Below are 24,641 nucleotides of genomic sequence, written 5' to 3'. Positions count from 1 at the left end.
AATATCCTACTTTTGCAAAAAGAAGATATGTTTTTTCATTTGAGGGCAAAGGTTGATATATGAGCACTCTTATGACAACTCTAAATTTTTAAATGATTGTGAGGTAGGGTCACATTATGAGAGAGAGAATAACAAATTAACTTAAGTAGAGTGGGAAAAAATTGTAGACAATCATTTTAAAGAACATGATAGTCAATCAAGAAATGAGAAAAGAATTATCAAAACCAATGACAGACCAATTGAAATTAGATCACATAAATTTTATTACACTATTTACATTTACAGTGGACCTAGCGACAGGGTTCTGCAATTTTCTCAAGTAGTATACAGCATTTCAGCAATAGGAACAAAAATCGCAGATGATTGAGGATTGAAATGGGCAAGGGATTTGAAGGTGGAGGAAAATAGTAAGATTGCTAAACCATAGGATTAAAACGGTGAAAGGAAAAAGGAAAGACAAGAAAAGACATGTCAGAAAGACAGACAGGTACCAATGGTTTCAAATAGCTACTTCAGAACAAGAGTAGCACAATATCAAACATGAGAATTCCACAGAAAGGCAAAAAAAATGGAATAATGAAAGGACATGAAAGTTATGGTAGTGGAAAACTTTTGAGGGATGATGACCAACCCTGTGGGTGACTAAAATAGAGTAGAGATAAAAGTCCTGAGAGCTGAGCTTAATAAACTGAGAAGTCATAGTATTTGAGGAGTTGGGATGAAGAGGAAGTATGAACCAGATATTGACTTATTTGAAAAAAGAGAGATTAAACTGAAGGTTTGATAGAAGATATTAACTTATATCTGAAAAAGATGGTACAGATAGATGGAGTGAAAGAAGAGTAAGAGCTGAATGATAGAGGAAAGAGAATATCAGAGAAAAGGTATTGGGAAAGAAAGAGCATATCTACTTCTACTTTAGATCTAAAGATGTATATCACCCACAATGGAAAAAATAGGTGAAGATTCAACAAATTTAAAAAATAAGGAGAATATGAGTGATTGATTTATAGAGTAAAAAAAGGTGCTTATTATTATATGGAGAAGACAAAAGAGTATAGTACCTGGGGAAGAGTAGGGATATGTTAGATAGGGAATTGACAGGGATAGAGAGCATGAAGTAGCAGGAGAAAGTGTTTTTTACTTTAACAGTTAACTTCTTCAAACCATAAAGTGAGAAATATAATAGCTGGAAGTTTGCTAGTCATGTGAGGGTAGAAATGAGTTGATGAGGTTTTTAGCTGATTAAAACAGAAAAGATGGAATAGTTGATGGCATTGATTGACTAGAAGCTTATGGGTAGAAAAAGACCAATAATCTCAGTCCATGAGTGGCTAGAGTAGCTCTTTGGTATTCTGTCCTTTTTCATCACAGTTTTGGAGGTGTGGTTTGGAGTATGGTTTCTTATTTTTTCCCCACTTTAAACCCCTTTTTTCCCAAGAAATTTTTACACAACTCTAGGTATATAGTTATATAAAATAGGTACACATTAAAATATATTTTAAAACAACTTTAGTGAATGCGCATAAATATGTGTATATATATCAAATTTTACCATTTATTAAAGATGACAATTTTGCATACTAATGAGATGGATGTACTTGTTTATTTTTACATAAAGAATTAAATCTTGCTGGAATATTTCATACCTTTTACTGTTGTAAAAATTTTCATAACTCCCATATTCAATTATATGACCCCATGTGGAGTTTAGGAAGCTTTGGTTCACGGAATGGACAACAATGGCAATCAGAAGAGTCCTGTTATGAATATGTTTTCAAATATCAGGGAACTCATTCATTTTTTCCATCTTATTCTCTATCATTATTTTAGTGAGAAAACAGAGCAATAGTATTTGCACTGATGTTGGCATTAATAGTGTCCAGATCTCCTCTCTCCTTAACAGGAATGACATTTGCTTACTTGGTCCTTTGGGATGACAGAGGGCTTAATTCATTATGTATTCAAATGCTCATGGCCAGCAATCTGTAGTAACACATATTGAAAAAGGGGCTACCTTTTGCAAATAGCAGTCAGTGGGGTAATTTTTGATGAAGGCCTCAAATTTTGCTCCTAAGGGGAATTTGGTTTACAGCCCCATGGGCAAAGAAAGTTCTGAGATAATTTAACTAGAATTCACAGCACTTCCTCCCATACCCAGAGTGGCCCTCTATCTACATAGAACTTTAATAAGAGACAGAAACCAGTATTTTCCCAAATGCTCATAAAGGGCAGCACAAAATCAATTAACAAAAAATTATTAAGTAATTTAGTGTTTTTCGAATCCCAGACAAAGGAATCTACTCTGTTAAGCATACATTTATTATACAGTATGATATATGTGCTAGCCATATATATGTGTGTGTATGTGTGTGTGTGTGTGTGTGTGTGTGCGCGTGCGCTAGTCTGACAGATACAAAAACAGACAAATCCCTGCCCTAAAGTAGCTTACATTCTACAGCTGGGGTGGTGAACATCTGGTCTGTTCCTGTGAAATCATTTGCTAAGGAAACTTTAAGGAAGACAAAGCTCCTTAAAGACAGAGATGAAAAAATATATATATTTCAAGCATGGAGGACCTTATGTGAATCAATCAATAATTAATTGTATGGAGCAGCTAGACAGTGTAGTGGATAAAGCACTAGCTCTGAAATCAGGAGGATCAGAGTTCAAATGTGGCCTCAGACACTTACTAGCTTTGTAATTCTGGGCAAATCAGTTAATCTCAAATGACTTTCAAAAAAAGTCAGAAGAATTAATTGTGCCTGTTTTGTGCCAGGTTGTAGGGTTACAAATGTAAAGAATAATAGCTAATAATTGCATAGTGCTTTAAGATTTGTGAAGAACCTCAGAGACAGTAAATTTAATCTTCATAGCAACCCTGGGAGGGAGGTGCTATTATTTTCATTTTATAGATGAGGAAACTAAAGAAAACAGAGCTTAAGTGACTTGCCCAAGCTCACACAGGTAGTAAGTATCTGAGGTTATATTTAAACTCAAATCTTCTATGCTACCAAACTGCCAAAAGGCAACCAGCTAGATTATAGAGCATAGACATGGATATGCTCTCCATTATTGTAAAATGCAGCCCACCTGTGTCTGCCCAAACTATATGACTCTTACCCTTGTCTTCTCATAAATGTATTAGAAAGAATGGACTCAATAAGCAGAGGGTTTCCTGTCTCTGTCTCTGGGTAATATACAGATATTAACAAAAGTCACTGTGTGTCCACTGGTCATGTCCTGTTCTTGTTACATAACTTATATGTTATATATGTACTTATATTCCTTGCTATGTATCTGTATTTATACATCATTCAAATGACACCCCTAAAGCTCTGTCTTGCTCAATGGTTAATAGATAAATAATGAATTTATTTTCTGGGATTTATTTGGATTTATTTAGCATTGTGTAAATTCTTTAAGTCAAGTGTCTAATGTTAATGGAATGTATTGTAATAGGCAGTATTGTTATTGTTCATTTGTTTGGCTGTGTCTTACTCTTTATGACCTTGTGGACCATAACCTGGCCAATGCTATTCATGGAGTTTTCTTGGCAGAGACACTGGAGGAGTTTTCCATTTTCTTTTCCAGTGGATTAAGGCAAACAGAAGTTAAATGACTTAAGGGTAATACAGGCAGAAAGTTTCTTCAGCTAAATTTAAACTCATTTTTCTAACAACAGATTTTCTAACAATCTGAACAAAGGTTCAGAATTCCAACCACTGCCCCATCTATCTGCCTCAAAGAATGAAACAATCCCTCTTGGAACTGAGATATTGATACATTTAGGCAAAAGTTTTGAATGAGATTATGGGTTTATCCCACATAAGTCATCAGCATTCTTATATATCACTAACAAAATCCAACAGTCAGAGTTACAAAGAGAAATTCCATTTAAAGTAACTACTGATAATATAAAATATTTAGGAATCTATCTGCCAAGGGAAAATCAGAAACTTTATGAGCAAAATTACAGACCACTTTTCACACAAATTAAGTCTGATCTAACCAATTGGAAAAATATTAAATGCTCTTGGATAGGGCGAGCAAATATAATAAAGATGACAATTTTACCTAAACTAATCTATTTATTTAGCGCTATACCAATCAGACTCCCAAAAAACTATTTTAATGACCTAGAAAAAATAACAACAAAGTTCATATGGAAAAACAAAGGTCAAGAATTTCAAGGAATTAATGAAAAAAATCAAATGATGGTGGCTTAGCTGTACCAGATCTAAAACTATACTATAGAGCAGCAGTTACCAAAACTATTTGGTATTGGCTAAGGAATAGATTAGTTGATCAGTGGAATAGATTAGGTTCAAGGGATAAAACAGTCGACAAATATAGCAACCTAGTCTTTGACAAACCCAAAGATCCCAGCTTTTGGGATAAGAACTTACTGTTTGATAAAAATTGCTGGGAAAATTGGAAACTAATATGGCAGAAACTAGGCATTGATCCATACTTAACGCCGTACACCAAGATAAGGTCAAAATGGGTTCATGACCTAGGCATAAAGAATGAAATTATTAATAAATTAGAGGAACATAGGATAGTTTACCTCTCAGACCTGTGGAAGGGGAAGGTTTTATGACCAAAGCAGAACTAGAGATCATTACTGATCACAAAATAGAAAATTTCGATTATACCAAACTGAAAAGTTTTTGTACAAACAAAACTAATGCAGACAAGATTAGAAGGAAGCAATAAACTGGGAAAATATTTTTACAGTCAAAGGTTCTGATAAAGGCCTCATTTCCAAAATATATAGAGAATTAACTCTAATTTATAAAAATCAAGCCATTCTCCAATTGAAAATGGTCAAAGGATATGAACAGACAATTCTCAGATGAAGACATTGAAACTATTTCTAGTCATATGAAAAGATGCTCCAAGTCATTATTAATCAGAGAAATGCAAATTAAGACAACTCTAAGATACCACTACACACCTGTCAGATTGGCTAAGATGACAGGAAAAATAATGATGATTGTTGGAGGGGATGTGGGAAAACTGGGACATTGATTCATTGTTGGTGGAGTTGTGAACGAATCCAACCATTTTGGAGAGTAGTTTGGAACTATGCTCAAAAAGTTATCAAACTGTGCATACCCTTTGATCCAGCAGTGTTACTACTGGGATTATATCCCAAAGAGATTATAAAGAAGGGAAAGGGACCTGTATGTGCACGAATGTTTGTGGCAGCCCTTTTGTAGTAGCTAGAAACTGGAAACTGAATGGATGTCCATCAGTTGGAGAATGGCTGAATAAATTGTGGTATATGAAAATTATGGAATATTACTGTTCTGTAAGAAATGACCAACAGGATGATTTCAGAAAGGCCTGGAGACTTACACGAACTGATGCTGAGTGAAATGAGCAGGACCAGGAGATCATTATATACTTCAACAACAATACTAGATGATGACCAGTTCTGATGGATCAGGCCATCCTCAGCAACGAGATCAACCAAATCATTTCTAATGGAGCAGTAATGAACTGAACTAACTATACCCAGAAAAGAACTCTGGGAGATGACTAAAACCATTACATTGAATTCCCAGTCCCTATATTTATGCACACCTGCATCTTTGATTTCCTTCACAAGCTAATTGTACAATAATTCAGAGTCTGATTCTTTTGTACAGCAAAATAATGTTTTGGTCATGTATACTTATTGTGTATCTAAGTTATATTTTAATATATTTAACATCTACTGGTCATCCTGCCATTTAGGGAGGGTGGGGTAAGAGGTGAAAAATTGGAACAAGAGGTTTGGCAATTGTTAATGCTGTAAAGTTACCCATGTATATATCCTGTAAATTAAAGGCTATTAAATTAAAAAAAAAAAAAGATTATGGGTTTATAAAGATTATAAAGAAGAATGGGTTAAGAAATAGGAATTGTTTTTTCTAAAGCAATCAGGAACTTTTAAAATGTTTTAATCAGAACTTTGTCTTAGTAAAGTTTCTTTTTGGCAGTTGTAAAGATTGATTAGGAAAGGGAAAGACCTAAAGCAGGGAGACCAATTATAAGATTCTTCTCTTAGTAATCTCTAATTACCTGGTTCTTTACTGCCTGGCATTTATTTTGTATTTATAATACATCTATTTATGATATGCACTATGTATATATATATATATATATATATGAATGTATAAAATGTATGCATATAATATATGTACCTAAATACATATTATATACACTATATACCTATGTTATACAGACACACACATCTACACCATACATGTATAGCACACATACACATACACATATATGTCATATGTACTCATACACAGACCTAAATATATACCTTTATTAGGTGTGTGTATATATATATATATATATATGAGCATTATTTATACATATATGCATATATTTAAACCTGATAATGATTTTATTTCTGCTCAGCGTATTATTTGTTATTATGTAGAATATTTTGTAAAGATAAACTGAAATATTTCCTCTCAAAAAACATATTGCCTCAATTTCCTGTTCCTTGTGACACTATGTAATTGTCATTGGTAACTGTGGTTCCATAGCTCATGAAGAACCTCAAAAAATGATAGAACTTTAAATTCTGAGCCCTTAAATTCTCAATACTGAGAATTCATCAATCAATTAGTAAACACATCATCAATTAAGTTCTAGATGTTCAGCATACACAGACAAAACTTGGACCTACCTCTATTCTCAAGAAATTCATAGTCCATCAGGGTGACAATATAGATAATGCCTAAGGATAAACAAAATAAAAGCAAAGTAAATATAAAATACAAACATATAAATATAAAACAAATAAAAGGTTGTTAAGGAGAGAGAATACTAATAGCTGGGCTTTCACATTTTTTTTTTTTTACACAATCAATAGATTCTCAAGAAAGAGAGGTTCTGATGTGTCACTTGTATCCCTGAGAAACAGTCTGTTTGGACAGTGATTATACTGATGACCTTGAGTGTTCACTACTGTCTAATCTCACTGATATAACCAGAGCAGGAAATTGTTTATTGGAGACAACATGTATTTCAGTTAACAACCAAACCATATAAGATGAATCTTTGCCATCTGTTCTGGGGTTGAAAAAATACATTGTAACAAATGGAACTAGATATTGAAAAAATAAGGTATTTATGAATTTCTCCCTACTGACATTATGCCAGAGATGCGATGATGGGAAAACTAACAGCATATTCATATATTTTCTATCCTACAGATCTCAAAGATCATAACTTTAAGGCTTTCATAATTTGAACTGATTTTCTATATCTGTCACAGGTGGCTATTTCTATAGAATTTGTCATAGAACTAGAGATAGTATGAGGGGATCAGAACTTTACCCCAGAATGATGAAATTTAATTATGGTAATTCCTTGTATTTCTTCTGCAAAAGACAAACAAAACAAAACAATTGGGTTTACCACTAAGTTAACTAGAATTTGTTGTTAGCAAGAATTTAGTCCTTTGTTCAATAAATAGATGATGCTTTTTAAAAAAAAATGATACAAGTATTTTTCTTCAAATGGCCAATTTTTAATACTTTCACAAACTTTTCTTTAATGAAAGATTATTGTTATATTACAGCAACAAAAAGGATAACATTCCATCATTTTATCATTGTTAATCAAGCCATCACTATTATACTTATTACAGTCACAACTTTTGAAAGAGTAGTATAAGCCTTCTCTCTATTTCACTCACTCCTTAAACCTATAAGCACCATTATACTAAAGTTGTTTTCTTGGGCCACCTTCTTAACACAAAACTAAATGAGCATTTCAAAATCTTTTTATTTATAATAATACTTCCTATTCTAATGTATCCATAATAAGTAAAAAAAAAATTAAGCTATCAGGCAAAGCATTTCCTCACATTTGCATCCATATTAGAAGTACACACACCCCTAATTAGGTCATATGTTGATCATGACCCATTCCAACATTCCCATTGAAGAATTCCCAGCAGTGGCCAGGTAGTCTTCTTGCATGTCTATACTTGGAGCTTAGTGTCCTGGAATTTTCTGCCACCATCTTTCCAGAATCCTAGAATATATGAAAGGAATTTCAGAGGTCATTTAATCCAACTCATACTTGACCAAGAATCTCTTTTACAATTTCAAATCATTCACCCTTCCATTCTCGTCCTGTGAAAAATTCTTGTCTATGTCTTCTTACAAATCTTCCTTAGGGAACTTACCCTTTATTTTTTGATTGTTAGCATAATATTTGGTCAGTTCCCTACACTGTTTGTCCCAGCTCCATTTCTAATCATATGTTTCCTATATGAATATTTTATTGCACTTCTTTTATATAAATTGTCAGCAACCTTCTTTCCCCACCCTAGTATTCTCTATCACCCTACATGTTATTATCTACTTAAATTATAATAAACAGTAAGCATTTTCCTTAATTTATTATATATTCTATGTACAAGCCCTATTGTGAATACTGGTATAATATCAAATATGTCTAACTTTTCAGGGAACATAAAGTATAATTGGGGAGGCAAGAGTCTCTAATGCACATAAAATAGGAAATGATTAAGTGCCAAATAGTAATGGAGAGCTGACATGGTCAAAGAAGACTTGATCGAGATGATTCTTTATTTGGTATGAAAGCTGCACTGGATGTTTTTTAAAGTTTTCAGCCATAGACTTATAAAAATGTCAAACTACCTTCCAAACCACTATGTTACCCTGGTGATTTTGTCATGCCTTTTTAAAGTCTGATGGAACATTAATGTTTAAATCATATTTGGAGGCATGGCTTTGCTGCAGCAGATTTTATGTCTGGGATTTGGTATTTTCTGATTTAGCCAGAGAAGACCTCTTAATGACAAAGATCTGGTTGGAGAAGTTGTTTTCTCAAATTTCTCTTTTACTATTGTTGGGAATTAATTCTATTACCAATTTGATTCAGAAAGAAGCATTTTTTTCTTCATATACTTCATAAGGAAATAATCTTTTCACCTAATGCATTAAAAGTAATAAAAAACAAATCCAGATAACTAGTGCCCCTATCCACTGGATTTTTAGTTTGCTTTTTGGGGGAGATGTCTTCATGTAATTGTAATGTTCAAAGAGATTATGATTTAATCTTTTCCTTGTTTATATTTGCCTCTGTACTAATCTCCAGATGATGAAATTTTTTCATTCCTTTCACTTTCCTAACCATCCCATTTTTGCTTTATGTAGTATGTTTAGATTTTTTCTAATAACAATATCTTTTAATCTAATTAAGAGAAGCAGTTTCTGGGACAAAGGAAGTAATAGTCTAATTGTACTTGACTTTGGTCTAGATATATATGTGATATTATGCATTTCCTTTTGGACCCTGAATTTGAAGAAAGACATTGATAATCCAGAAAGAGATAAAAGGAGGGTAACCAGAGTGCTTCCATCATAGAATTTCAGAGGTTTTATTCTCTGGTAAGGAACTTGGTGACCATCTAGTACAACCCCATCTGAACAAGAATCTCTCTTTTTAGAGCACCATTTTTTATTTGTTTTGTTTTAGTATTCCAACATTGTGGAAGTGCTTAGTGTCTACAGAAGCTCAATCCACTTTGGGGTAGCTCTAATTGTGGTGGTAACATGATACAAAAGGGAAAAAATCCCAAACCATGTGATTTAGAACATGATGATATGGTTTCTAACACTTCTCCTCCACATGCTACTTACAGAACCATGGACAAGTTATTTAACCTCCTTGGGTCTATTTCTTCTATGAAAAGGATCAGTTAAACTGTATGACTCTCTAAGCTCTTTAAGCTTTAAATGTATGATTCTAGGAACTTTTTCCTTTCATTATGTATAAATTTGTGGTTTTGCAATCACTGGTCAATGTTCCTAGTTATATTCTCTGGGTCCAAACTTAACATGTATAATCCCTTCTTCATATAATAGCTTTTTATATATTTGTAGAAAGTTCTATGTCTCCAAAAGTTTCAGTTGAGTTAAATATCTTGTGTTCTCATATTTCTTCACCAAAGACTTATGACATGAATTTAAAACAGTTTTTTTTTAAATCAAGTTGCTCTTATTTTGGGGCTTAAGAGCTTATTCATGTCCTTTCTAAAATGTGTTACTCAAACTGAATGTGATTCTTCAGATCTTGTCTGACTAGATCACAAAATAATGGGATTATCAGCTCCCAAGCCCTAGGAGTCTAAAACTATGTTTGCTTTCCTGCATGTCATTTCACCCTGTTGATGAATATTAAGTTCACAGTCACACCTCCTTTTGAACAGCATCTAGAGAGACCTATGTGAAACCATATAATCTACATAGGCAATATATACATATCCTTTGGAAGCAATTGTGAAATATAAATAACTTTGATTACATGAAACTAAATGGCTTCTGTGAGCATACATGCACATGTACATGCACACACACATACATACACAAGTGTCCCTAAAATAAGGAAAACAATCAAATGGGAAAAATTGTTTCAAATTTCTCTAATGGGAGGCATACATATGTATTAAAAAGATCTTTTTAAAACTCTCATAACTAGAGGAATAGATACAGTCCAAAAGGAGGTGTGAGTATGTTTCTCTAGATGTTCCTCTGTCTACTTTTCTCCAAAGAATCCTTTGATTCCTGTCAGGAAGGAAATAAAAGATTGGAGTCACAAAGCTGACCACTTTGATCTCTTGGAGAGAAGTACTGTACTAAAATTATATCTATCTTCCTCCTATTAGCCGAAGGGAAATAATTTTTAGGTTGAAACTATATTCTTGATCACTACTCTTAACAAGTGCCTGAAGCTGTATATCTAAGTTTTGACTTTTTCCAACACAAACTATCACACATAGTCAGGAACAGATAAATCCATTTATCAAAGCTGATAGCAAACGCAAATAAGAAACATTATACAAATGAGGGCATATCAAACAATAGACAGAAAAAATGAGTCCTCTTTCAAAAAGGAATATATTTCAACTCAACCAAGAAGAATCCCAAATCTTACCCAAGGGGATATTCTCCATAATTTATAATGTGGTAAACTGAGAATAGTGACTTGATCAAGATGCTAGTTTTCCTATGTGTTTGGTTTCTTGGTTTCTTCTCAGAATTGTATTCCTTCAGGGATCACTCCTTGAAGACAATCTTAATCTATGTCTCCTTTCTCTCAAAAGTGAGAGCCAAAAAAAAAAAAAAAAAAAAAAAAGATTTATCCTCTCAAATTTTCGCCAACTTCGGCCCTCAGTCACTGAATTAATTTCCACCAATAAGGTGTATCTTGCACAAATGGACTTGAGCCCCCAAGTATATCTCTATCCTTTCTTTAGCTAATAATATAACTCATACCTACCATTATGAAAGATATGTAATTTGCTTCTCTATTATTTTTACAATATGTTCTTTAATATTAAGGTCACATAGTCATTTAAAATGTATTGTAAAATATATTATGTGTTTGTTCTAAATCCCATTTATGCCAGATTATACAAATTTCACAAAAGGTTTTTAAATCAATTTGGGAATTTTAAAATTAAGCAATTTCTATTTTCTGGTATATTGAAAAATGAATTATTGAGTTTCACTGTTTCTAATTCTTCCTTGCTAGTCTGTTCCATTTATCTCTTTATTTTTTATTCAGTGACACATAGTTGTGATGATGATTGTAGTTCTATGATATAGTTTGATATCTAGAAACACTATTTCCCTCCATCCCTATTTCTTTTCATTCTTTCCCTTGATGTTCTAGATATTTTTGTTTTCCCAAATGAGTTTTATTATTATTTCATCAAAATCTTTAAAGTATCATTTTGGTAATATGAAATGAGCAAATTAACTTTGATAGTATTGTTTTTATTGTTCTGGCATGGCCTAGTCATGAGCATTGGATATTCCTCCAATTATTAAGTTGTTCTTTATTTTAAAAATTTGCTAATGAATCTACACTATTGTATGCTTTAACAATCCCCAAATCATTTATGGATTTTGTGGTTCTTGGAATAAAGTTTCACTTTCTATCATTTTATTTCAGGTGGTGTTATTATTATATAGAAATACTTTCAATTATTTTATTGTCGCAATTACTCATATAATTCTCTAGGGTTTTCAGAGTATACCATCATATCATCAGCAAATAGCAATGGTTTTATTTTTCTTTAGCTATCTTTATGTCTTTAATTTCTTTCCTTTTTTCCATTGTTGTACTTCCAGAATTATAATAGTAGAGAGAATGGGATTTATAAATTTATAGGAATTTATTAGGGAAGGTTCTAGTTTATTTTCATTGTATATGATTCTCACTTTTGATCTTAAATGGATATTTTTAATTATATTATTATTTTATGGCTATAGTCTGTAGCAATTTTAACATACATGTTTTTCTTTAAAAGGCTTTTTTTCTGCATCAATTGAGATAATCACATATTTGGGATATTTTTGTTTTTCATATGATTAATTATGTTCCTTTTCTAATGTTAAACTATCCTTGCACCCCAGCATCATTCCAATTTAGTGGTAATAAATATTTTTTGGATGGATTACTGCAATCTTTTCAATAGGATTTCATTCATTTTTGACATTTTTATTTAAAGTTTTGAGTTCCAAATTTTATTCCTCTCTCCCCTGTTCTCTTCCATCCTCCCCAAGATAGTAAGCAATTAAATATAGTCTATACATGTACAATTATGTGAAACATTTACATATTAGTCATTTTATACAAGACTAGAATAAAAGAAAGGAAAGAAAGACAGTGAAAAGTAGTATGCTTCAGTCTGTATTCAACTGATATCAGTTCTTTCTTTGGAGGTGAATAGTATGCATCATAATTAGTCCTTTGGGTTTATTTTGGATTATTGTATTTTTGAGTATAGGCAAGTCATTCACAGTTCCTTATCGAACAATATTGCTATTATCAAGTACAATGTTCTCCTGGCTCTGTTCACTTCACTATGTATCAGTTTGTATAAAAGGATTTTATTTTTAAAAATTCGGAATCAATATTCTGAAATTACACTAGTCAATAGATCTCCTTTTGTTCTTTAGTATTCCCTGGTTTGAGTAAAAAGCCTCTGTCTCATAAAAAGAATCTAGTAGAATGCTTTTTCTCAATTTTCATAAAAATTTGTATAATATTAATACCAATTACTGTTTTAAAATTTGATACATTTGTTCTGTGAATTCATTAGGACAATTTTTTCCTTTGCTATTTCCTTAAAATATAATAAGTAAAAATAATCAGAGACAAAATACTATCATCATAGTCAAAGAACTTTTCTACTAAATTTCAACTTATTTCATTCAGATCAATTTTCTAATCTGTCAGTCTTTTTAATTTTTGGAAATTTTTGAATTTATCTACTTTTGAATTTATCTGGGAAAATTATGCCAATTTTATCTGTGCCTTCATTAATTTTTAAAGGTTCAATAGTACAGGGACAAGACCTATGGCACATCCATGGAGTCAACCTTTTGATGTGAATAAGAACCATAAATGACTAGTTTGTGAGTATAGCTATTCAATAAGTTCCAAATTCATCTAAAGTATATTTGCAGCATTATCTTGACCTAACAGCCTATTAATCCTTTCATAAATAATTAGGAGCAACACTTATTTTTATACATATTCATCAAACATATCTTTAATAATATATTTTAGAATTTTTCCAGAAAAGTCAAATTTCTTGAAAATTTTTTAAATATATTATTCATCTGTAGTTTGCAGACTCTTTTGTCCTTTAAAAAATGAAATAATTTTCTATTGCTTGTGATACCACTACTATTCTTCATGATTTTTCAAAGATCATGATAATGACTTATTTTATCTACTTGGTATCTCCTTATTCTGATATGTAGTTTATCTGACTTGAGTAATTTGAACTTGTCAGGGGTGGTGAAATGCTTTTTTATTTCCACACTTATATTCTGAATCTAATTCCTATTAGAAAATTTCCAGACCAAAGATCTCTTGGCAGAGAAAATAGAAACAAAATAATATTGATTAGGTCTGTTATAAAATCCACAATGTAGAATTATCCAATTCTTCTTTTGATTATTCTATTTTCCAAATAGATTTTTTTTTAAGTTTGTTTTCTGCATCTTCTACCCATTTTGTGTTTTAATGATTGTAATACTATTTCTAGAATATCACATCATGTTTTAGTATTCATTCTCTTGCTTTCCATCTTCTAGATATTTCCAATTGTTTCATTTGAATCATAATATATGATACTGACCTTTATATTCAAGAGAATTCTTTAATTTTGCAAGTCTTGCACTATTGATGCATTTTCCTTTGGATCCATACTACTAAACCCTTTAAACAACTGCTCCTCCTTTACTTTAGCTGAGTTAGGTTTTTTGGTGCCTTCATCCATTGTTGGTTTAGTCCCATCTTCCTTCTCTCTCTCTCTCTCTCTCTCTCTCTCTCTCTCTCTCTCTCTCTCTCTCACATTTCAGTCCATAGGATGTATTTCTATGTACTTTGAACCTTTTACTCTTTCCCAATTTTAAATATGTATTGTCAGACTATCCTTTGGTACAACTTGTAAGATTGATTGGTTGCTTTTAACTTTCTTCCCCCTAAATTACCCAAAATTCCTGCTGTGCGGTAAGAATCAGATCCTGAATAAGATCTTTTTTTTGTTTGTCCCATCTTAAAAAAGATGAAATTATTATTAGATTAAGTCAAAATTATTTTTTGCTCTGATTTTAGCAATAGAGATCCAATTGAAGTCCCATCTGTACTCTGCTCAGTTTCCATGCCTGGCTTGTGATTGCTTTATAAAATTTTCGTCTATTTATTCTCTTCTTTTCTCTTTCAACCCACTAGTGGCATAGCATAGCATAAACTGATGAAAATATTATTTCTATTTCTATTCCTATTAATTTTCATCCAAAAGCTCTAAATTGCTACCATCATTACTACCATATTTCTCCTCTAATATGCACTATTATAATAACTTTATACATCCTCTATTCAATTGGCAAGGCACAGATCTGACTATTCATATATACCCTTCCAATGAACTCCAAAGAGCTCCCTATTATCATTAAGATTAAATAGAAAAAATTATATGGGAAATAAATTCTTCACAATCAGGTCCCTTTGGTGACAAACTGAATTTGTAACTTCTTTTCTTCAAAATTCAACTCAAATACTTAAATCTCACTTTCTCTGGGAGACATACCTTTGTTATTTCTCTAAGATTATCTTCCATTTTCATTATATGTATCTTCCACGGATATGATCATTTACAAGTTGTATTCCCCATTGGAACATGATCTTCTTGAGAGCAGTGAGAGTATTTTTGCCTTCTTTTTGTCTCTAGCTCTTAGAATACAGTAAGTAGCATATAAATATTGACTAATTATTCTTCTTAGTTCTAGTATTTCCTATACCGTTTGTCAACTTACTCATAATTATCAGCTGATATTTCTAAAGTGCAGATTTGATCATGTCACTTTTGTCTTCTTAAAATTTTCAAAAGCTCTATATTGAAGCTAGGATAAATACACATTCCTCAGTCTGGAATTTGTAATTTTTTCATAAGTTAAATGCTTGGAATATATCAAGAAATCAGCAAATGCTTTTTCATTAGTTCTTCAATTTGGTTCATACCTATATGTCCAGGCATTGCAAAATATTCCTTTTCAAATACTCTTTGTTGTATTCAAACTGTCTGCTAGTGGTTTTCTGGTCCCTCAGTTACAAGTGCTTCTTCTTTCTTGAAATTTTCTTAAGTAATAATGTATTTGCTTGTTAACATATATCACTCAATAGCATTTAAGTTCATTCATCTCAAAAAAAAATCATATTTTTCTTTTTAGTTCAATACCTAGTACAGTGCCTTGTACATAGTAAGCAATAAATATTGAATCAAATTGAAAATATAAATAAAAATCTCCTAGATTTGAAGATCTAATTTATTTTTTGATATTGGATCTATTTTTATAAGACTAAAGTTTTCCATTCCACATTCGAGGATATCTCTGTTGTATTAAAATCAATTATACATTCTCTTGTTCACCTTCACCCAACACATCCTTTGATCTCTTCACAGAATCATAGAATCTAAGAGCTGGAAGAGACCTCTGGGGCAATTTGTACAATTTGTAGCTGACTAAGAATACATTTACAATGTCCTGGGCAATTGATGACCAGTATTTTCTTGAAGATCTCTAATGGAAAGGAATCCATCTCTTCCCAGGATAATCCATTGCACTTTCCTTTTTTTTTTTTTTTTTTTTTTTTTTTCACCAGAGAAATTTGACTGTTGGTCAATCATCAGCTATCTAATCTTCATATTATTTGTAACTTTACCAAGAAAGAAATTTATAATAGAAGTACTTGAAAGATTTTCTTACACTATTAAAAAATTCTCATTAGTATAAAGGTCAATGTCATACATTATGATTCAAATGAAACAATTAGATGTGTTGGGTCATTTCTCTAATGACCTTTCTAGCAGGGAAGGATTATTCTAAATATTGAGTCCTATCTGTTTACAAAACTTTTTATAAATAGTATTTTTTCTAATTATATGTAAAGATAGTTTTCAACATTCATCTTATAAAATTTTGAATTTCAGATTTTTCTCCCTTCTTTCTCTCCTCCAAACAGCAAGAAATCTGATATAGATTATATATGTGCTATCACATTAAACATATCTCTAGATTCATCATGTTGTGAGAGACAAAATAGAATAAAAGGAAAATATACCAAAAAAAACTCACAGAAAGTTAAAACAGTATGCTTTAATCTTCAGTCAGACTCTATCAATTCTTTTTCTGATGTGGATATCATTTTTCATTATGGAACTATCTTGGACCATTGCTGTCTATCATAGTGTTTTCATAGTTGATCATCTCATAATGTTACCATTTTTGTGTATGACTATCAGTAGTTTCTAATGACATTTTATATGTAAAAGAGGGCAGAACTTTCTGAGAAAGTATTTTCCATCACTATCATTTGCTTATCATATGCTTAGAATACATTATCTTCCCCTACCAGTTGAAATGCTTTCCATCCTTCAAGAGCTAAGCTTGATTATCATCAAAATTTTTGCTCTGCTACTTACTATTGCTGCAACCTTTTGGCAAGTCATAACCTCTGTAGGATTCAGTTTGATAAAACAAAGGGGCAAGAGTATATATGCTGATTAAATCCCATTTATCTTTAAATCTATGAGTACATGGCCTAAGACTGTGGTAAAATAAATAAAAATCCTAATTTTAAATAAAACTGCCTCTGCAGTTTCTTTTATGTGGTGCATGCCTTTCCTAATAACTTTGTATATCATCAAACAGAGGGACAGCTGAAAAAGAACAAGGGAATTCAATTTTTTGGTGTCCTCGAAAAACCCAGAAATCAGCCATGGAAACCAGAACAAAATTAACAACAACAATTGTGTGTAATCATTCCTATTTACATATTTCCAATAGAAAAGTCATGAGACTTAGTTTCTGCTTCAGAATAGCAGCATTGGGAAACCAGAATGGCCTTCTCTGTCTCATCTACATTCAGAATTGTATCTCTATTGTTCAGGGAGCTATTTGCCAGAGTCATTTTCAGCCGAGCTTCTTCCTGGAAAATCATGATTAAGATGATTTGCTGTAGCAACTTCTTATTCAATTCAATATGCTTTTATTTATCACCTACTGTGTGCAGAATTAGTGAACTTCATTGTTAATCATTATTATACACTATGACAGCAATTTCTTCCTCCACCCCAAAAAGATATTTTTTTTTTAACATTTCATGGCAATGGGATTATTATACTTATATAGAAATCAAACAATTCTGGTTATAATGTTATTTAAGCTCCTTGAGGGCAGCACCTATTTTACTTTTTCCATGTTTGTATTCTAGATACTTAGTACAGTTTATATCGATATGAATATCCATATGTATATACACACACACAAATACATAAATTTGCAGCTCTATTTTCATTTAACACAAAGAGGAAGCTAATGGAACAGTGGATATGGCAATGGGTTGGCGGCAGGAAGGAATAGCCAAATTCAAATCCAGCCTCAGATATTTACATTTTGCGTGATCTTGGGGCAGTCAGTTAACCTGTAATATGAAGAAAGCAATATGATTTACCTCCTAGGGGTTTCATGAAGATTAAATCTGATAGTATTTTAAGGCACTTACCACAGGGTCTAGCACATATTTGGCATTTAATAAATGCTTACACTTTTCCCTTGTCTTCCTTCTTTATCTCTATATAGAAACTCCTTCTACTGATGCAGATTGACCACTTAGCTGTATTCAATAATACTGATAATTTGACTATGAAACTTAAAATTTTTGATTTGTTCATCGTCACAGAACAAGCACTTACCAAAAGCAGGACTTGAATCGACATCTTTCTGAATCCAAGTTTGGCTCTTTATTATAAATTCAGTCTTGCTAATCTTTACTTTATAAATGATAGCTACTTAATAAACATTTGCTTAATTAAGCTGAAATACATGTGTATGTGTGCACATGCGTGCATATATTACATAGATATATCAATGGAATTACTTAGTAGATGTTAAAGGATGTTTTTAAACCTCAAATGTACTTGATCCTTAAATTTGGAAAGATTATTTATTAATGATAATAATAACAATAACTCCTATTTCTATCATGTTTGTTACAAATTATAAAATGTTCTCTTCAAAATAATCTTGTGAAACAAGTTGTACAACTGTTATTGTCATTTTATAGAAGAGAAAACTCAATTCTACAGAAATCTGTGACTTGATTAAAGGCCCAAAAATATGAAGTGGCAGATCAGCACTTTTTATTTCATGTCCAGTGATATTTGTACTGACCTACTTAACTTTACCCAGTCTCCCTTTTCTCATCTATAAATTGATGGCAATAATATCTGCACTGTTTGCCTAACAGAATTGCTATGGGTATTTGCTAGGACAAGGTATATAGAAACATGGTATTCATAAATTATTATATAAGCACCAATTATAGTCACTAGCATTAGTATCCTCATTTAACTGTCCCAAAACATCAATAATATAGGTTGAACATAAATGCTTGAGTTGAAAACTCAATCATTCTCAGTAGAGAATGATTGCCAATTACTTACTATTTCAATTCTAAAAAATAATGCACAAAGAATAATGGCCAAAATAATAGTAATACAAATAAGCCTATATACATGTAGAGAAGTCAAATAACTCTTGTATCTTTACCACAAAAACCCTAAATGGCAGCATGAAGAGTCAGACATACTGAGAAAAAAAACTGAATAAATATATACAAGTATGTATGTATATATCTGTCTTTTTTGAGAATACAATGTTATTTCACTGATATAGGAAACTCTTGGGAGAGAAAACTCTACCAATACAGACTAGCACTAAATTAAAAAAAAACAATTTATAGTCCTGAAAGAATTTCCTAGAGCATTAGGTGATGTTGTTACTTATGTCCAATGTCATGCTGAGATTATCTATTAGAAGTGGTATATTTTCTTGGTTTCAACATTAGCTCGCTACCTAGTCATCAACCTCATGAGGAAGAATCTTTCTATCCTGAGCTGGGCAGGTCCTTAAAAATCAAACAGGGTCCATAGCTTGGTTGCCTTAATTCCTTCCAAGCTAAGTCAGAGCATTAATCTTTGTTAACATGAGTTCTTGAAAATGGATGGTCCCTTCCATGCCATCAAATCACAATGTATAGAACTTTAATGATGGTTTTATATCTTCAAAGATGTAGTTGATTACTATGCATTTCCAAGTGTAAAAAAAGTTGTCTGGTTTATCAAGTTTTGAGAGAGAAATTCCTCCCTATAAAAGCCATCAAGGTACTAAGACTGCAGGAAGAAATGTCTTTCAACCTAGTGATATCCTTATATTGCTGTTAAGTTAAAACATGATGAGAAACCTATCCATGGAACATTTACAGCATGCATACAAATTGGCTTTTATCAAAAGAAACAGCAGATGACAGGTTTACCCTGTCGACAGCAATCTATTACAGTGATAAATAGACCAAAGAATACATGGAATCCAATATAGCCACCAATATGTGGTCTCATTTTCATTTCTGCCTTCACCTCTAGAAGTAACCTTATTATCACCATATTTGCATGTCTTATAGAGAATGCTTTCAGATATTTTTTAAAGAGAGAATTTAAAAAACCAAACATAAAAAACTAGAACAATTATAGGAGAATAAAAGAAAGATAGCACACTGGGAAGAAAAATAATCAGGCTGATTAAGAAATGACATCTTATTTGAATCTGACAAAAAAGGTTCTAAGATGTCATTGTAGATTACAAAAGGGTTATGGTTCAATATCATGCCACAAAAATTATGTTAGAAAGTATAACTGGTAATATAAAATGAAAAGCTTAAGATAATAATCCTATTAAATTCAAAACTAGCCAATATTTAACTATAATGATTTCAAGACCCTAGTGTAAATTACCCCTGGAATTTGGTCAAGAATCAGAAAACAGGATTAAAAATGTTAAAAGCATTACCATCAGTAGGGGAGGTGTTGTGTCCTGCTTTCCAGAGCCCCCAAGTTGGGGTGACAAAACATACTGTGCTTTCTAGAGCCCCACATGGGGTTGATTAAAATATATTGTCTTAGTGGAGAAATGATGAGGTGGAACTCCTGAAGATGCTGGAAAAATGGAGTCCCTTTATTCCCAGTTCTTCCTCCTTTTTATACCCTCATACCCTTATGTAACCAAAGCAACACTGGGCATGTGCCAAGTATATACTGCCCACATGGGACCACATAAACAACTTGCTATTATATATAGTTTGCCACCTGATATCACTCTTCCAGCTGGTATCACTCTGCTTCAGTCCCAAAACAGTTTGTCACTGCCCCTGACTTCTTAGGAAGCCTGAGAGCCCTTAGGGGAAATGGGGAGCTAAATCAGATATTGTTAGCAGATTCTCTCTGTGCTGAAGGGTCTTTTATCTCATCCAGAGTTTCCCCACTGTCTGTGACCCTCTACATCTCACCCTTTCTTTTGTTTTAATTGAAGCAGGTATATATCAGTGTTTAAAATTCATCACCATGGCAGGAATCACATAGGCAAGTTGTAATATCATACAAGCAAGTAGTGACATAGCAAACAATATGAATAAACAAAATACTATAAAGATTTCCATGAGTCCCAGAAGGAAGGTGTAAAAAATAACTCAATTCACAACCACACATACATCTCCTTCTGCAGCCAAGAGATAGTCCAAAACCAATCTATTGTCCATCAGTTCATGTCTCAGGGAATCCAATGATTCCTACAGGTTTTGAAGTTTTGCATCAGTCTCATTGAGAATTATTTTTGATGTTCATGAGTCAATTGCCATACACAAAGGGTTCACTGACAAGCTCTTTTAATGGTGGGCACAGTCAGCGATTGAATCATCTGATGTTTCCTGGGTCTTCTCCTTTGTTTTGGGGTTTTTCTCTTTTTCTGTCTCTCTCTGATGGACAAGGTGAATACAGTTCGTTGACACCCATCTGATCCCTTCTCCATTTGTGGAGATACAAACAAGCCCTCTCCCCCAAGCAGTTAACCTATCTGGTCTCTTCCATTCACCACTTTCTAGATCTCTCCACATCACCTGGTGATTATCTAGCAATAGTGGACCTGCTCACACTGGACATTGCCCTTCTGGTGGTTTATAAAATCTGTCTGCCAGAGCCAGTGTATCTTTATCAAAAAAAATCAAAAAATTAATAGTATAAAGAGCTGCATTAAAAGTTCTCTAGGGTTACCTGTGGGTCTCCCTCACTTTTATTTTTGGAGAAGAGTCTTGATGTCTCTGTTTCTCCTACTATTGCCTGTCCTTGAGGATTAAAAGGTATGCTAGTGGTGTGTAAAATCTAATGACTGTAACATTACCTTCACATTTCCCAGTTTCCCATATCAGCACATGGATGGACACTGTTTTGTAAGCAATCTCAGGAGGTGAAATGATCAAACCAACTGTATGTGGAGGCAAGGGATCTATAGGCCAGACAGGGAGGTTTCACCTCTTCAGGGCTCATGCTTAGATGTAGGCAGAATTGAAAATGAGCTTTGATGGTGAAAAGCAAATTCATCAGCAAGGTACTTAAGGTACTTAATTCCTTTTTTGCCCAAGAGGTCATGGTAATTAGCATACTTAACTAGTTTCTCTCCCTGTAAATCTCCTAGAGCAGTAATAAACTAAATCAGTAAAATGCTAAAAAGTCCCTAGCTGTACCCCACCTGCTTTACTCACCTGGGCTACGGGCACCAACTCTCTGCTTGCTTTTCTCCTCATACTTCCTTGTCTGGCTGCCCAAGTTAAAGTCTTTCCTCTTTTTAAAATCTGTGGGAGTCCTTAAAACCAATTTCACTCCATTGTATTCAGTTAGTTGCTCTCCCATTAACTTCCACATTTCTGGTTCCAAACTCTCCTTCTTACAAAGCCATAGAGACATGCACTCCAGAGCATCTGAGAACTCAGTGATCTGCTTTAGAGTTACCAACAAACCTTGCTTCTTTACTAACCTAACTAAGCATGCTTCATACTTCCCTTGGAGGGAAGCTCTTTCCTTAGTATTTGCCTCATTTTGGTGGAAAACCAAAAGTGACGAGATTAGCCTTTACTGAATCTTCCCACTTCCTATTTTTATACTTACCCTGTACTGGGTCATGGGGACTTCTCCACTGAACTCGGCTAATTGATGAGCTGATGTGTATAGGATCTCACCTAGAGCCCCACATTGGGCACCAAATGTTGTGGCTCGCTTTCTAGAGCCTCCAGGTGGATGACAAAACTTGCCATACTTTCTAGAGCCCCCACACTGGTATGATTAAAATATTGTGTTCTTCTTTCTAGAGCCCCCAAGTTGGGGTGACAAAACATACCTTGCTTTCTAGAGCCCCCACACTAGGGTGATTAAATACACATCCCACTCCATCACTTTTCCACTACAACGGTATATTTTAATCACCCCAGTGTGGGGGCTCTAGAAAACAGGGTATGTTTTATCAGACATTTGGGGGCCCTAGAAACCAGAACACAACAGGTTGGAAGAAGGACTAAGATTATTTAGGCTAGGAACAAGAAGAATAAGAGCTCACAATTATAAGTGGAGAAAAGTCTTCAATGACTTAATACAATATGAATCAGATAAAGCTTGAATAAAGTCCCCTCTACAAGTTATCTTTGATGTAGAGTCTTTAGGTACCTCATATGATAAAAGATTAAGTTTTTGAGGTCTAAAAGAAATCGAGATTTATGTAAAGCAAAAATTACTATGCCATAAGTATCTTGGAATCAAGCAGGAGCTGATTGTTAAATTGTCAAAGTGAGCATTTGCACATTGGAAATTGGCCAATATGACAAATCAGGACTTGATTAATTATTTTGTTTATTAGAACTAAAAGAGCTATTAAAAAATTGAAAATACATATTAAGCTTTAAAATGTGCCATGTTTTGAGAGCTTATTGTTAAACATTTTTCATCATACTCTTCCAACTCTAAGATTAAAGCAGATCCTGAGGAGTTTATCTTTAATGAATAAAATGAACTGTCTCCATGTGTTTGCTTTTCCCCATTCATTTGAAGTTATTCCACACTTCTCCCTCTTGAAATAGTTGGATTTTTATTTCTTTTTTATTATAGAATTATGGTTTCTTCTTATTTAAGATGTTATTTATTTCTTTAAGGACCTCCTCATAATTGGAGCAATATAAGAAATTTTAATAGTTCCATGAATATTCTGGTATATTATGTATTTTTAAAAGATTATAGCTTTTTATTTTCAAAATATATGCAAAAATAGTTTACAGCAGTTATCCTTTCAAAACCTCATGTTCCATTTTTTTCTTCCTCCCTTCCCTTCTCCCCTCCCCTATACAACAAGTAATCCAATATATGTTAAACATGTACAATTCTATATATATATTTTTTTTTTTCACAATGATCGTGCTGCACAAGAAAAAATCAGATCAAAAAGGGAAAAAGGGAAAAAAGCAAGCAAACAACTACAGAAAAAGGTAAAAAAAAAAACTATGTCGTGATCCACGTGCAGTCGCAAAAGTTCTCTTTCTGAATGCAGATGGCTCCCTCCATCATGCAGATGTCTCTCTATGTTATTACAGTGTTGTAAAAGCATGAATCAAGGCATTTAGTGGTGTCTTGAGATACCTAGATACCCAACAAGGCTGTGATCTTTTCAGAGGGAGCTGTGATCTCATAATCAAAGGCAATAACAAAAACAACAACTAACAAATATTGTGCTTACTGTGTGCCAGGCACTGTTCCAAGCACTTTACAATGGTTATCTCATTCGATCCTCACAACAGCTCTGGGAGGTGGATCCTATTATTATGATCTCCATTTTATAGATGAGGAAAATAGGTTAAGTGACTTGACCAAGATCACACAGCTACTAAGTGTCTGAGATCACATTTGTGCCACCAAGCTACCAATAGACAGGAATTACTGTAATCCTTACAATGTTGTACAATGCAGCCTACCTCTGCCTGTCCCCTCTGTATGACTCTTAGCCTCATCTTGTCATAAATACACTACAAATGATGGACCCAATATGCTGGGCATCTTTTTCTCTCTTTTGGTAATTTGGAAATACACTCACAATCTTTCTATTGGTCATACTCTGTTCTCTCTCTGTCTCTGTCTCTTTCTTCTT

This window comes from Sarcophilus harrisii, chromosome 4, assembly GCF_902635505.1.
Source record: "Sarcophilus harrisii chromosome 4, mSarHar1.11, whole genome shotgun sequence".
Classification (NCBI taxonomy): Eukaryota; Metazoa; Chordata; class Mammalia; order Dasyuromorphia; family Dasyuridae; genus Sarcophilus; species Sarcophilus harrisii.
Note: the sequence above shows the minus strand (reverse complement) of the source record.